The sequence below is a fragment of the Astatotilapia calliptera genome, chromosome 2, assembly GCF_964374335.1.
Source record: "Astatotilapia calliptera chromosome 2, fAstCal68.1, whole genome shotgun sequence".
NCBI classification, from domain to species: Eukaryota; Metazoa; Chordata; class Actinopteri; order Cichliformes; family Cichlidae; genus Astatotilapia; species Astatotilapia calliptera.
In genome coordinates this window covers 14,204,792-14,218,869 of record NC_137423.1, presented here as the reverse complement: position 1 = coordinate 14,218,869, position 14,078 = coordinate 14,204,792, and the positions used below count along the sequence as shown (strand labels likewise).

The 14,078-nt window shown below is 43.3% G+C and overlaps 1 long non-coding RNA gene across 1 annotated transcript; it reads right to left on the bottom strand.

Moving 5' to 3' along the window:
- Positions 1 to 6,519: 6,519 nt before the first annotated feature.
- LOC113032376 (uncharacterized) lies at positions 6,520 to 13,765 on the bottom strand. The gene is made up of 3 exons (XR_013912680.1): positions 13,744 to 13,765; positions 7,691 to 13,411; positions 6,520 to 7,504 (listed from the first exon to the last, which is right to left on the bottom strand). It is a non-coding gene; the product is annotated as an uncharacterized LOC113032376 (long non-coding RNA).
- Between the last annotated feature and the right edge of the window lie 313 nt (positions 13,766 to 14,078).

The window sequence follows — 14,078 nt, the reverse complement described above, 5'->3', positions numbered from 1 at the left end:
TGAAGGCTTTTCTTTGTGTTCCTCTTCTGCTTTGTTTTTGGATTTGTGCCTCGTCTTCCTTCGGGTCAAAGTTCTGCTGTCATTCAGGTCCGAGTCCAGGTGGACCAGGACCAGGTGACCCTGAATCCTCCCTTAGTTATGCTGCAATAGACGTAGGCTGCCGGGGGATTCCCATGATGCATTGAGTTTTTCCTTTCCAGTCACCTTCCTCACTCACTATGTGTTCATAGACTCTCTGCATTGAATCATACCTGCTATTAATCTCTGTCTCTCTTCCACAGCATGTCTTTATCCTGTCTTCCTTCTCTCACCCCAACTGGTCGCAGCAGATGGCCGCCCCTCCCTGGGCCTGGTTCTGCTGGAGGTTTCTTCCTGTTAAAAGGGAGTTTTTCCTTCCCACTGTCGCCAAAGTTCTTGCTCATAGGGGGTCATGTGATTGTTGGGTTTTCTCTGATTCTATTATTGTACGATCTACTGTACAACAGAAAGCACCTTTAGGCGACTGTTGTTGTGATTTGGCGCTATATAAATAAAATTGAATTGAGTCACACAGCAGCTTTTCGGGGGGGGGGGGGGGGGGGGGGCAACAGCTGTCTGTGTTTAGGGCAACAGCACAGTGACAGTTACAGGTAAGAGATCCTGCTGCATTTGCATTTCCTCTCAAGGAGCAACAGGGAGCAGAATCTCTAAACCGCACAACCTGATTTACCAAAATTTGCAACATGTAATTTACAGATGCTACATCAGATACTTGATCTCCTCCACCCTTCTCCTGCCGAGAGCACAGCTTGAGACTTTGAAGTGTTCATTTTCATTCCAGCCTCTTCACATTTGACCCAGCAAACGACCTGCAGTGACACCCCGCCCTGTGCAGCTACACTTGGAACAACAGAATCCAACAGCCAGCAAGCCTCGGTCCGACCTACAACAGTCAAAGTGATGCGGCCTCCCACTGTGGTTCTACTGGGACCAGAACAGAGGGCCTGACAGGTTTAGGCTTTTCCACATCCACAAAACACACACCGTCGAACATCCTCCAGAGGATAAAGCGCCAGTTAAAGGTCCACCACCAGGACAGAAACCACTCTGTTCCTTTTTGGATTTTTCATCAGTAAACCTTGCTCTGTCTTCAGCCTCCACCTGGATCTTCCGCTGTAACTGAGGCAGTCTTCAGGTCCGGACTCCACCTGTGAAGTCGTTAGACTGCAGTGTACCTGCTGCAGGCTGCATCTCTTATTGGTTACAGCTTTGTTCAGTGCAAAATGTATGAAATGTATGATATGTATGATTTTTCCTGACTGTAAACACCAGAGCTGCAGCAGGTCCTGGTGTTTCTTCGAGTCTGATGAGGGGTTGGGGGGTCGGGGGTCCGTTTTTAAACTAAAAAAGAACATTTTAAACCCAGAAACAAACATTAAAGCTTCTTCTTTGACCTCTTCCTGTGAAATCACAGGCTCTTAAAATGATTGCTGCTCTATGCCGGCCTTCAGGAGGCTTCTTCACTTTGATGGAGGTTCAAGCCTCCTCCTCCTCCTCTTGCTGCTGTTCCATACCAACAGAAACATTGAGTATAAACCCACACTCAGAATAAATTATGGGTCATTTTAGATTTTTTTTTTTTTTTACTCATATGAACAAACTCTGAGGTGTAAATGACACGCTTACTGCTCGCTGCCGCGCCCTGAGCTAAAAAACAGAAACTCAGCTTGAAATAGAAAACGTGACAGCGCCATGATCAATGGAAGAAATGTGGAGAAACACAATAAAACCCAAATAGATTTTTACAGGCTGCCTGATTCCTGAGACGCTGTTTGATTTTCATAAATGTGCCCTTGAAAGAAAACAACAGTGAGCCGGCTGGATGTTTGCTCCAGACTGAGCATGCTGACGGTCACAAGATGAAATGATTGTTTACGATGCCCGCTGTGGCAGTGATGCGTCCGCCTCGCTGTCCTGTAAACTCTGAGATGATGAAACATCTGTAGGGTTAGGGAAACAGTCATGTTGTCATGGTAACGATGACTGTAACAGTCATGAAAATTTGTCTTCCATCCACCGAGGCCATCAAGGTCAGCTTCATGAAACTGATGAAAAAGTCTTATAACTTAGAAACTGTGCTTCTTACACATGTGCTGTGTCATCAGCATATAGAAAGCATCAAATAAAGATTTAAAATATTGTGTCACATTTGACCTCTGACCTCTCCTTCAAGGTCAATAAACTGATCTGAAGGTCGAAGTGATAATAATGTTGATAATGATGCTACACTGAGCTATTTAAGTGTTTCTGTCTTGGTCCTCCGGTCCATTTCTCACTTTCTCTGGCAACAGTGGGAATGAAAAACTCCCTTTTAACAGGAAGAAACCTCCAGCAGAACCTGCCTCAGGGAGGGGTGGGCCCATCTGCACACACTGTGCTGCTCGGATGATCTGATATCCTCGTGTTGGTGTTGTTCCCAGACCATCATGAAAATGTTGTTCCAGGTTCAACATTGCAAGTGACCAATCACATTGTTGTGACGTTATTCTTTTGCGCGCCAAGCCATTCGTGCATTTATGAAATTCCAATGTTGCAAGGACAATATCAATTCTGCTTACTGTTTATTAAAGGGTTACGGTTAGGGTTAGGGTCAGGGTCCGTTGATCGGCGGACAGAGGCGGTTTCACGCAGCTTAAGTACAGTTTTTTGTTTTACGCCGGTTTTTCCCGAAGTCGAAAAAGTATGACGTCACAACATTCTGATTGGTCACTTGCAATGTTGATCCTGGAACAACATTTAGTATGATGATCTGGGAACAACACCAACACGAGGATATCAGATCAACCGTGCTGCTCAGAGTAGAGTAGTTAACCCAAGCTCCCCGCTCTGACCCTGGAGGAGACGTGACTCCTGCGGTTTCATCAGGAAATCAGACATGGAAAGATGCTAACAAGAGCTGCTAACAGTAGCATGGCTCATGAGAAGATCGCTAACTGTCAGACGAGCTAATCACAGCTCTTTAAAGTGAAGTTTGAACTACACCCATCACTCTTTCACTGTGTTATGTTTGTTTTTGCTGCAGTCTTCCTGCATTGCTCTTTAGTCTAAATCACCAATAAATTCATGTCTCATTATGTTGTAAAATCGATCAGTCTGCCGTCCCGAGTTCAGCTGTGAAAAGCCAGTTGAAGCAGATATTTTCACTCCTTTCTTCATCTAAATGCATGTGTGGACTGAGCATGTGTGCCTGGACCAGCATTCGCGTTTCCCCCTTCAGGTTATTTGGTTTGTGCCGGGTGGGGATGGTTGTGGACACCTTCAGTGGGCGACAGCGTATCCTGTAGAGGCCTGGGCTGTAGTCCCGGCGCTGAGGCACTGAGCTCATCGGCTGTCCTGTAATTACAGCCTGCAGCCCTCCATCATGGTTTTGGTTTGGCTTGGTGACGCAGTGGGACTGATTTGGTTTTTGAGGAAATCGTGATGCTCTGTCGCATTTCAAGCATCCATCCAGAACATCAAACTATACTACTACTGCACATTTAATATAAACCGAGGATTTAAACCAGCTAAAACCCGCTGATCAAGTCTCAGAGCGTAGTTTAAGCTCAGGTTTAGGAAATCCTCTGCAGGTATGATGGTGCACCATCCATTTTAATCTGTATTAAACTCATTTTAAATTCTTGTGAAGATCCCAAAAGAAGACTTCTGGGTTTGAATCCATCACAGACGATGTGAACGACACAGTCAGTGAGGAATGAGGTGATTTCTCCCTGCACAGCTGAGCCAGAGCTGAGGCTGCAGCAGACGGTTTGGTGACGTGTAAACCTCGGACACACACACACACACACATCAGAGGCTTGGATTTGAGGCGTGCAGTAAAAGTTTAAAGGCTTTCAAGTGTGAGCACACACTAGTCTGCTACCTCATACTCTTCCTGCTATATGCTTTTGCTGCTTTAATTCATGGTTCAGATAGAGAGATTTTATTGCATAATTAAGATAATTAAATAACTAAGACTGTGTTCATTACTTTACTTTAGTTTCAATATATCCTGGAAGCTCAGAGGGACAGAACGCTCAGATGAGTGCAGCAGAATTCTCGCCTGGGCTCAGTTTGGTGTCCTGTCGACTTCGTGGGTGGTCACTTGTGCACATCTGTATCTCCTCAGAGTGAAGGCACCGGCACACCTGACACTCAGACACAGGCATGAGCGTCAGTAAAAAGAACAAGTGGGCTTAGAGGCCACCTTTCCTAACTCCTCTGCGATCACAGGTTAAATTACTGACTACAGACTACAGGAGGATTTAGAATCAGTCTTTTAGCAAGCACAGACCTGGTTCTGTTTGTAAACCATTATAACGTCTTTGAGCCATTTTTATGCAGATTAACAGTGTAACTGTGGCAGGAGGCTACCATGGACACTGGATGATGGTTGTAGCATATTTTATAAAGTGTTCTGACTTTATGTGATGAATCCTGAGATGCTTCAGATCAAATTCTACTAAAGTAAAACAGCTTTTATGAGATGTGTTTGGTTGGGCTGAAGCAGCCAAACTGAGTGGTTGGCAGGTAAAATCACAGTCCTCTTTTTCAAAATAAAACACATGAAGGTGGATGCGTTTGAGTGTTTGAGCTATCTGAGCTTATATAATAACTGCAGAATGTTTCCGCAGAAGCATGAGGCCACAAAGAGCTGCTGCTGAATGTCTGTCCAAGTTATTCACATTTACGCCACTGAGCGTGCTCAGGCTTGTGTTCGTCATTTTGTGGCTACAATCAGCAGCCATGGGCAAATCCTCCTCTGAAGACGTCGTCTGTGGTGGCTGCTCTCTGCTATCAGATCAAAGCTCACACACTTCATGCACACATGTCTGTTTCTCCTGCTTTTATCTGTCTTCCAGCTGTAATCTGCCACTCTCTGACTGTGTTTGTGTTTGCGTGAGCTTATTGGGATGATGACGGGAATTCTAGATAATCCACATTCTGATCAAGGTCCCTGATCCAGATTTGGGGACTATGTTAATTTTGGAATACAGATAGGAGACTAGGACCCTCATCTTTGTCTTATCTGCGATCCAAAACACGGCAGACGCAAATATCGCACGACGTTGTATTGGCGGATTTTCTTGGAGACTGATGAGGCAGCACGTGCTCCTCCGTGCTCCTCCACGCTGTGTTTTGTTTGATGGGTCTTACCCGGCCAGGGTGAGCCTGGTTTGAGTTAGGGCTGCTCAATTAATCGAATTTTAATCACGATTACGATCTGGGCTTTCAACGATCATTAAAAATGACTGAGCCGATTATTAGCCCCTCCCTCATTTATCCGCGACACCTTAAAGGCCGGTCCGTGAAAATATTGTCGGGCATAAACCGGTCCGTGGCGCAAAAAAGGTTGGAGACCGCTGATTAAGAGGACCCGAGGGAAGCTCGGAAAGCTAAGCAGAAGTTATTTGGAGAGTGACTGCCGTTGGTTGAAAAGAGAGTTTAAAAGAAAAAAACTTCAGTGGTGTTGCACACTATTTTATATTATTTTTTTAAAGTCATTGTTAACCCTTTAAAGCCGGTCAGAGCAGCACGCTCCGTTTTGCGTAACTATTGTTAAATCCCTGTAGAACCTGAACCGTGTAAGCTAGCGCAATAATTTGTTTTGCATATGAAACCGGAGGAGTTGTACTTACATCTTATGCCATCAGCTTGTCCTCGGTCACGGTTTCGTTCCACATATAGCTTTGCAAAAATTGCATAAAAAGCGCTTGCAGGAACAAAAACATAATATTCCAGAAACACGCTTTGCCGATCCATCAGCTGTTCGTAACACTTCCCACAGTGAAATGATGCACATGCTGTTTTCTTTGCAAATTTGCATCATAGGATTGTTTTTTGTTTTTCCTGCAGTATATAAAAATTGCTGTATCTCCAAAATAAAACTATGAAGACACTCAAAATAAATTTCCTGTGGTGGGAAACTATTTTTTGCAACTTTATTGTATTTAAAGTTTTGAGGGATAAACCTCTTAAATTTCTCCAAGTAGAAATATATGTAAACAAAACAAAAGCGATTTTCAATTTTTTTTGTAGTTTATTGCACTTTTTTGCAATTTATGTAATTACTATGGACTTAATGCATACATATTATTAAAATATGGGCTATAACAGTTGTATTGATGTATAGCAACTTGAAATGCTCCCACAAATGGCACTACAGCATGTAAAAAAAAATAATATAAGCTCTGGTGGACTTGGTTCTATAGTAGGTCTTAAAGGGTTAAATAAATATCGTCAAATAATCGTGATCTCAATTTCAGTGAAAATAATCGTGATTATCATTTTTGCCATAATCGAGCAGCCCTAGTTTGAGTGGCATCGCTCACTGGTTTGTTAGTTTTGTTGTTTAACGGGTAGGGGTGTGTGTATTGGCAAGAATCTGGCGATACAATATGTATCATAATACAGGGTAGACGATACGATATATTGCAATACTAAAAGCCAGACGATATTTGTGTTTAGTAGGACTAAATTTAATTAGGAAAACTCACAGTAAACAGTCCAAACTGTTTAATGCTTGACATGAAACATCTGAAACAAAAACACTCTCTAAGTTCAAAATGAATGGAGAAATTCACATCTGCCTTATTAGAAGTCATGTCAAATAAACAAACAAAACTACTTTACTGAAATATCAAGTATTTTTTAACATGAAAAAAGTAAACATGTAACACTGAAGTCTTTCTAAGTACTATGATTGTAAAATACTTATCCAAAAACTGCTCTATGGAGCATCAAAACAAAGTACTTTTTATGTGACCTTAACATAAACAAATATAAATCAAAAATGAAATTGCTTGTAAACATTAACAAAAAATGTAAAGTGCTATTACAATTAAGTCTTAATAAAATAAAGTACAGCTCTGCAGTGTCCATCAATGGAACACTTTTAGTACAACCTGAAAAAAGGAATTTACTCATCTAAATAAAAGTGCTTATGAGACTCAACCAAAATGTCAAACATTCTCATATCAGAGATTTTACATGTGTAGTGTTTTCTCAGTGTTTATTTTTCAATTTCCAGATTTTTGTGCAGGAATACAAGCTGATCGACATGGTCAGCTCTCAGGACACTTCTCTGTGCATTTACTATGTCTCCTGCAGAGGAGAAAACTCTCTCTGCAGAGACACTTGTTCCAGGAATGCATAGGAAACTTCTTGCTACTTTGGATAGCTGAGGGTATTCCTGTTCATGGTCCTTTCACCAACTGAGAGGATTTCCTGTGAGAGGCAAAGGGGTCTCATCTCTATACCTCTTGATCTCAGCTGCAGCAACATCATGTTCTGATTTTGGTGCAGTATTGTCACTAGTAGAGGTAAACGTAGCTCCGAACAAGTCCACCAATGCACATGAGGTCCTCTGTCTCTTTAGGGGTGGCCGAGGGATGGAGTCAAAGTTGTCTTTGATATGTGGGTGATGAGCCTCCTCTGTGGCATTCTCTTCCTCCACCTGTTTGTCAGTCTCCTCATTCTTTTGCTGCTGAAAAACATTAAATTCAAATAGTATTAATGTCAGAAAGTCAAAATTCAAATCCAAGATTCACCCTGTTTTTCACTAATATTTGATGACAAATGTCATCAATATGCATTTTTTTTTCTTTTTACTTTATTCACTTGCTTATAACTTCAGTTGAATTTTTCCAAATAAATTAATTTATTTACTTACATTTTCTTCCTTCTTTATCACAGTCACCACTGTGTCCAACAGTCTGGAATAGGTCTCACTGGTCTCTGCTTCAGACAGGAAGGGCAGGTCCTTAAACCGAGGATCAACAGTTGATGCCATCCATAGTGTCTCCCTTTCATTTACATATCTCTTTCCCAGATCTTCTGCTATGGCAGTCTTAATGTCCCTTACTATCGGTGTATCATCAACACTTTCTTGTGCATCCATCACAAGCTTGGCATGAAGAGGAGCAGGGTTGGCATACTCTCCTCTGACATCACCAGGGTGGCGTCCTTCATAGGCTTGAGTGCCCTGACAACTTCTTCTGCACATGTGATGTCAGACTCACTTAATGTGAAAATTTCTTTTTCACTCTTCCTAACTTCTGCAGAAAGCAGAGCTGCACAGATGGCTGGTTGCTGTTCTAAAAATCGTTCTATCATATCATAGGAGCTGTTCCATCTTGTAATTATGTCCGTGATCAATCTGTGAGCTGGTAGCTGAAGGAGGCACTGTTTCTGCTTCAACTGGTTGCTGGCTGTGGTGCTGCGCCTGAAAAAGGCTGTTACACGTCGGATCCTCCCGAGAAGTCGCACCACGGATTGTATTTTCAGTGCTTTCTGTGAGGCGAGATTCAGACTGTGTGCAAAACATTGTATGTGCGTCATGCCTGCAAGTCTAGCCGCGAGAGCCATGTTTGGTGCATTATCGGTAACAACAACAAGGTCCTTTGCGTTCAATCCCCATTCAGCCACAGCGTCAGTTAGTAACGCTGCAATGTGCTCACCTGTGTGACTGTCATGCATGGCTCGGGTTTGTAGTACATGAGACTGAAGGTTCCACTGGTCCGTTATGTGATGTGCTGTAACAGTTACGTACGATTCAGTGGCTCTCGAAGTCCAAGCGTCGCATGTCAGAGCAACTGTCTCAGCCGAGCTGAGAGAGTCCAGCACTGTCGCTTCGACTTCTTGGTACAACTTTTGGCAGAGCGATGTCCGTGATGTGTTGTCGAGAAGGAACGGTGTAACGGGGCTCCAGCGTTTTAATCATATTACGAAATCCTTTATTCTCCACAACACTCAAAGGGCGCATGTCTTTGCAAATAAAAACAAGTACTGACTGCATTATTTTTGTTGCAGTTGAAGTTGCTGGTAGTTTCGAAAAGTTAACTTCTTCAATTGTCCGTTGAGAGGGATCACCTCGTTTCGTTTTAAAATTAGCATTTGACGCTACGTCGCTATGGTGTCTAGACACGTGTGTTCGTAAATTTGTTGTGTTACCGGAATATTTGACTCTGGCGGTGCAGATTTTACAGACTGCATAGCTCTTGTCATAGTCTTTACTGCCTTCTTTTGTCCTAAATCCAAAATAAGTCCACACATCAGCTTTGAAAGCTGCGGGGGCCGGCTGTATCCTCTCCTCTTCAGTCATCAGTTAGCTAGCATCACACACGTCCACTGACTGTTCTACTTCGTTCTTTTGGCAAACTAGACGCTTCTACAGTTATCGTGAGACCTCGTTTTTACGTTATAGTAAAGGCGGTGAAAACTGCAAACCAGTGGCCGGAGTTTGAATTCCAACATACAAAAGAAATAAACAGTAAATGCATGTCATTTTTCAATTAAAAAAAATGATAACACTGATTTTAAATATCAATTCAGTATCATTGCGCGAAATATCGCGATATTTCGTTGTATCGATATTTTCTTACATCCCTATTAACCGGTGTTTTCATCATTTGTTCACATTTCTTTTGTTGAATCTATGAAAAATCCAAAAATAACAGTTTGACATGAAATGACAATTTTGTAGCAACAGCTGCAAAACAGACTCTTTCTTTTTTTCATTTTTTTTCAAAGCTTAAAGATGCAGGTGATGTTCCTAAGTGAAAATATTAAAGAGCTTTTCGTGTCAATTTCTGATTGTCAATTTCTGACACTTTAAAATACTGGCTCTGTCTCACTTCATCACACACAAACCTCTGCAGATAACTTGCTGTCGCTACCTCCACCTGTTTCTGTTCCGCTGTGCTGTGGGAGGATGGTGTTAGCTCACATCCATGTACTTTACGTTTCCCGGCGTATGAATTCTGGGCAACGGTCCACATGAATTTCCACCAAACGTGGAGGAAATATACGGCAGGGACTCCCAGAGAGATGCGAAGCCACAGGCCGGACTGCTTGTTTGCTCTCGTCTGTCAAACTGCACATTTCCCCGACTGTCTGTAACCTCCTGCTGATGCTTCTGTTTGCTTTGGCGCCCGGGACAGGACGTGACAGCAATAACTACACCCAACCCCACCTCAGCCCAAACCATAGGACACACACACACACACATAAATTACCTGTTACTGTTTACCTGCGGACAGGTGTGTGTGTATGTGTGTGTGTTTATGGCATACGCTGAGCTAAAGCTGACAGCATTATTGTGAGGCTACATCCAATCATTTTCAAGTATATTTCACATTTCAGTTCAGTTTTATTTGCATAGCACTAATTAACATCAACCTCAAAGCTCCATCAGATTGATTCGCTGTGAGCATCACCTGGTGATGGTGGGAAGAACTCCCTTACAACTGGCAAAGTTCAGTCAAGAGGCCTGAAACCAAGCAGTCAACAGAGTTTAAGAAGAAGAAGATAATAAAAAAGGATCCATGTTTAACATCCCCATTCATTAAATAAAACTGGACGAGGTACGAGGCCTTCCTGTGTTCTCATACTGCTCCGCAGGTAAAGGTGAGCTGGGTTTGCTCTGGGCTCCGCCTGCTGGTGGGGCCTCCCAGGTCCCGCTCTTCAGCAGACTCACCTGTCTTCATCCAGGTCATCCCTCACCTATACTTTAGGACCAGCAACACACAGCCGGACTGTCGTCTGTGGCCAAGTTTGCTGACATTTTGTTTTCCTGGCTTCTGAACAGCTCCCAGTCTTACCTGGTCAGAGATTCTTAGCTGTCTCCTTTGAATTGCTCCAGCTGTCCTGGAGAGAACTGGTAAAGGCCTCACTGCTCACCTGGGTGCTGCCCGGGTAAGAACACTCTTCATCTTACTGGACTAATCTCTCTAACACACAGATATCCGGCAGGGCTGGGCTCCTCTGAGCTCCTCCCATTAACGATGATGTCATCGTCCATGTTTGTGGACATTATGATCCACAGACGTCATGCTTCAGTGAGAAAAGACTCAAATTAAATCTTCTGCTTGGTTTTTATAAAAAAAATAAAAATAACATCAAACACTCAGGGAGTGTTCGTGGTATCAGTGTACAGTCGTATCTGCCTCTGTGTCTGTTTTAATGCTTGTCTTCTGTTTTCTGGATCTTTGTCTTGTTGGGCTGAATAAATACGACTGACCTGACTGAGCACAGGAGAGAATCTGTCTGTGATAGACACCGAGGCCACACAGAATCCAGAGTTAACCATCAGCTTTTCTCATTCAGCACTTTCTTTGACCTGCTCTGTGGTCTGAGGCACTTTTCGTCTTCTGTCCCTGACACGGCCGGGAGCTCCTCAGGCGGAAGAGCGTGGCCACACCGCTCCCCCTGCTGGCTGAAGGGCTGAGTTGTAAGAACGGCTTCCCACCTTCAGTTTACAGCGAGTGCAAATATAACCGTGACTTCTGTGGTGACGTGTCAGCAAACCAACAAACTGTCTGCTTTCACACATGTCAAATTCTGTCTGTCTGTTGTTTTTATGTGACGCCTTAGGCCGTGGCTCTCGTTATGAACCAGTTTCCTTTCCTCTTAAACAATCGTGAATCATAAGAGGGTCCAGATTAAAGTTCTGATAAAGGTGGAGGTCTCTGAGCAGCGTTAAAAACAAGATGAAAGTCCTTCTGTGATGCTGCAGAGAACATCAAAGTCATGGAAGAGGAGATTGCTCACTCCTCAGTTCCCTGCTCAGAGACAATTACTGCAGAAACAACAGAATTATTGTTGTTGCTCCCTCCCCAATAACCGTTTGCAATACAATGGTTTTACCCACATGAGAGAACAAGCTGAAGTTAATCAGTCTCAGCAGACAGAGGTCTGCTCACTGGCCGGTCCACTTTTTGTCGACATTACAGGATTTGTGGAAGAACAAATCATTTATTTGGTGCTTCAGTTAAATGTGAGTGTGTGATTACAGACCAGGCCACTGACAGGAGCCTTAACCTGTACCAGCTTCCACTATGTGAAGGCTTTCTATAAGATTTCGGTGTCTGTTATTTTTGCCCAGCAAAAGGAGCCTTTGTGAGCTCAGACACTGATGCTGGATGAGAGCACCGAGTCACAATCTGTGTTCTAGTTCATCCTAAAGGTGTTTGATGGCATCTGTCAGTAAGGTCCAAGCAGACTGACAGCCTTCCACAGAAACCCCCGACTCACTGTATCCGAGTACACTCACTAATGATGAACAGCGGCCAGAGTGACCATACCAAGCCATAAAATACTGCAGTATGTTTAACTGACCATATCTGTCATTTTTTAGTGCTTTATTGTTCAGCTATGTTAAAATAAAACTTGTATAAAAATACTTTTACTTTACAGCAGGGGTAGGGGAACTCCAGGCCTCAAAAGATGCTGTCCTGCAGGTTTTAGATCTCACCCTGGGTGAAAACACACCAGAATCAAGTGATTGGTTCATTACCAGGCCTCTGGAGAACTTCAAGACATGTTAAGGAGGTTATTCAGCCATTTAAATCAGCCGACACAGGCCCTTTGAGGCCTGGAGTTCCCCACCCCTGCTTTATGGGCACAGACTAAATTTAATAATTTTGAGCTATTTGGTCACTAACACGTTTGTCCTACAGCGGCCACTCTAGCTAGGATCATGCAATGGAGAGGGAGGGGGAAGAAAACAGAATTCAGCTGACTGCAAGCAGGTGGTGAAATTTTACACTGTTCCTTTAAGATTTCCTTGCAGTGGGACAGAGCATATCTGAGGTCAAAGGTTAGTACAGACTATTACACAACCTACAGTTTAAAAAAAGATAATTTTAGGATATTTGCATTTGTATGCTGAACAGAGACAATATTTTGTAGACAGTGTTTTTCTAAAAAGACTCAAGTGGAAATAAAGTCTGACGTACTGAAGACAGAAATGATTTATTTTCTCCAGCATTGAGACATTTGAGCATTATGGAGACAGCGGGCGAGGAGGAGAGCTCCTTACATTCCTAAAAACCACGAAAACAGCAGAGAATAGACTGTAGTGTCGAAGAGCAGAGTGGAGATGCAGCAGGTGGTCCCACCCTCACCCCCACATGGTGCAGAGCTCCAAATATCCTCACACAGCAAAGCTTCAAATGGTCTTTTTATGAATAAAATCAACAAATTTAATAAAACAGGTTCAGCAAACACAGCCAACAGGTTTCATCATTTACACCCCAGGAAATGGAGTCATCATCATCATCGTCATCATCACATAGCTGAAACTAAATCTAAAATGCTGCTTTTTCCTTTTTTCATTTACAGCCTGAAGGTAAAGGTTTGGAGATGATTACGCTCGGCAGGTTTGTGTGAGGACGATGTTGTAACTCAGGAGGTCAGAGGAGGCACACTTCCTGTCTGCATCAAGTGTGTGCGTGTGTGTGTGTGGGGGTGTGTGTGTGTGTGTGTGTGTGGGGGGGGGGGGGGTGTTTGTGCGTGACAGCTGGATGGGAGGGGGTGCAGACTCACTGAGGGTCTCAGACTTTAACTTGAATTTCATCTTAAATCTTCAGTTTGCAGCAGCAAGAATTATTTCCTAAAGCAAGACAAAAAAAGACATTTGCATTAAAAAAATATGAAAAAATAAAAGTGTAACTCTATTAATTGTGATGTGACTCTGAATGAAGTGTTGGGGGATCTGAGACAAGCAGAAGATAAACATCCTCTAAATGTGCACAAAGGTTAAAGTCAGCCGATGGAGCGCGCTCTCCTGTTAACGTTTCTGTGAGCTGCTGGAAGAAGATAGTGTCCCTGATATGTTCCTGCATGCAGTAAACTCAGCACGAAGCTGCAGATTTACAGGAACTTTATGGCCGTCATAAACATCAATCTACAGAAAACACGAGGACTATAAACGCTCCGGGTCACCTGGTGCAGGTCCTTCACTTCGTGCCGTTGTATTTGACCTCCTTTCCGGACTTTTGCAGCGCCGTCATCAGAACATCCACGTCTTTGTCAGACTCGATCCAAACCAGCTTCTTCGGCAGGTCAATTTCAAACTTCACATCTGGGAACAGGAACATAAAAACAAAATCACATGATGTCTCTGCCTCCCTAAAACAGTCAGCATTTCCACTGATGGGAGGACGTGCTGTAAAAACAGAAGTGATACTTGGATCATTGAGTCACACGAGGCTAAAAGGAAAACAGCAGCATCAGGGGACCTGTGGGCCGAACGTGAGGAACTGGATCCTCTGTAACAG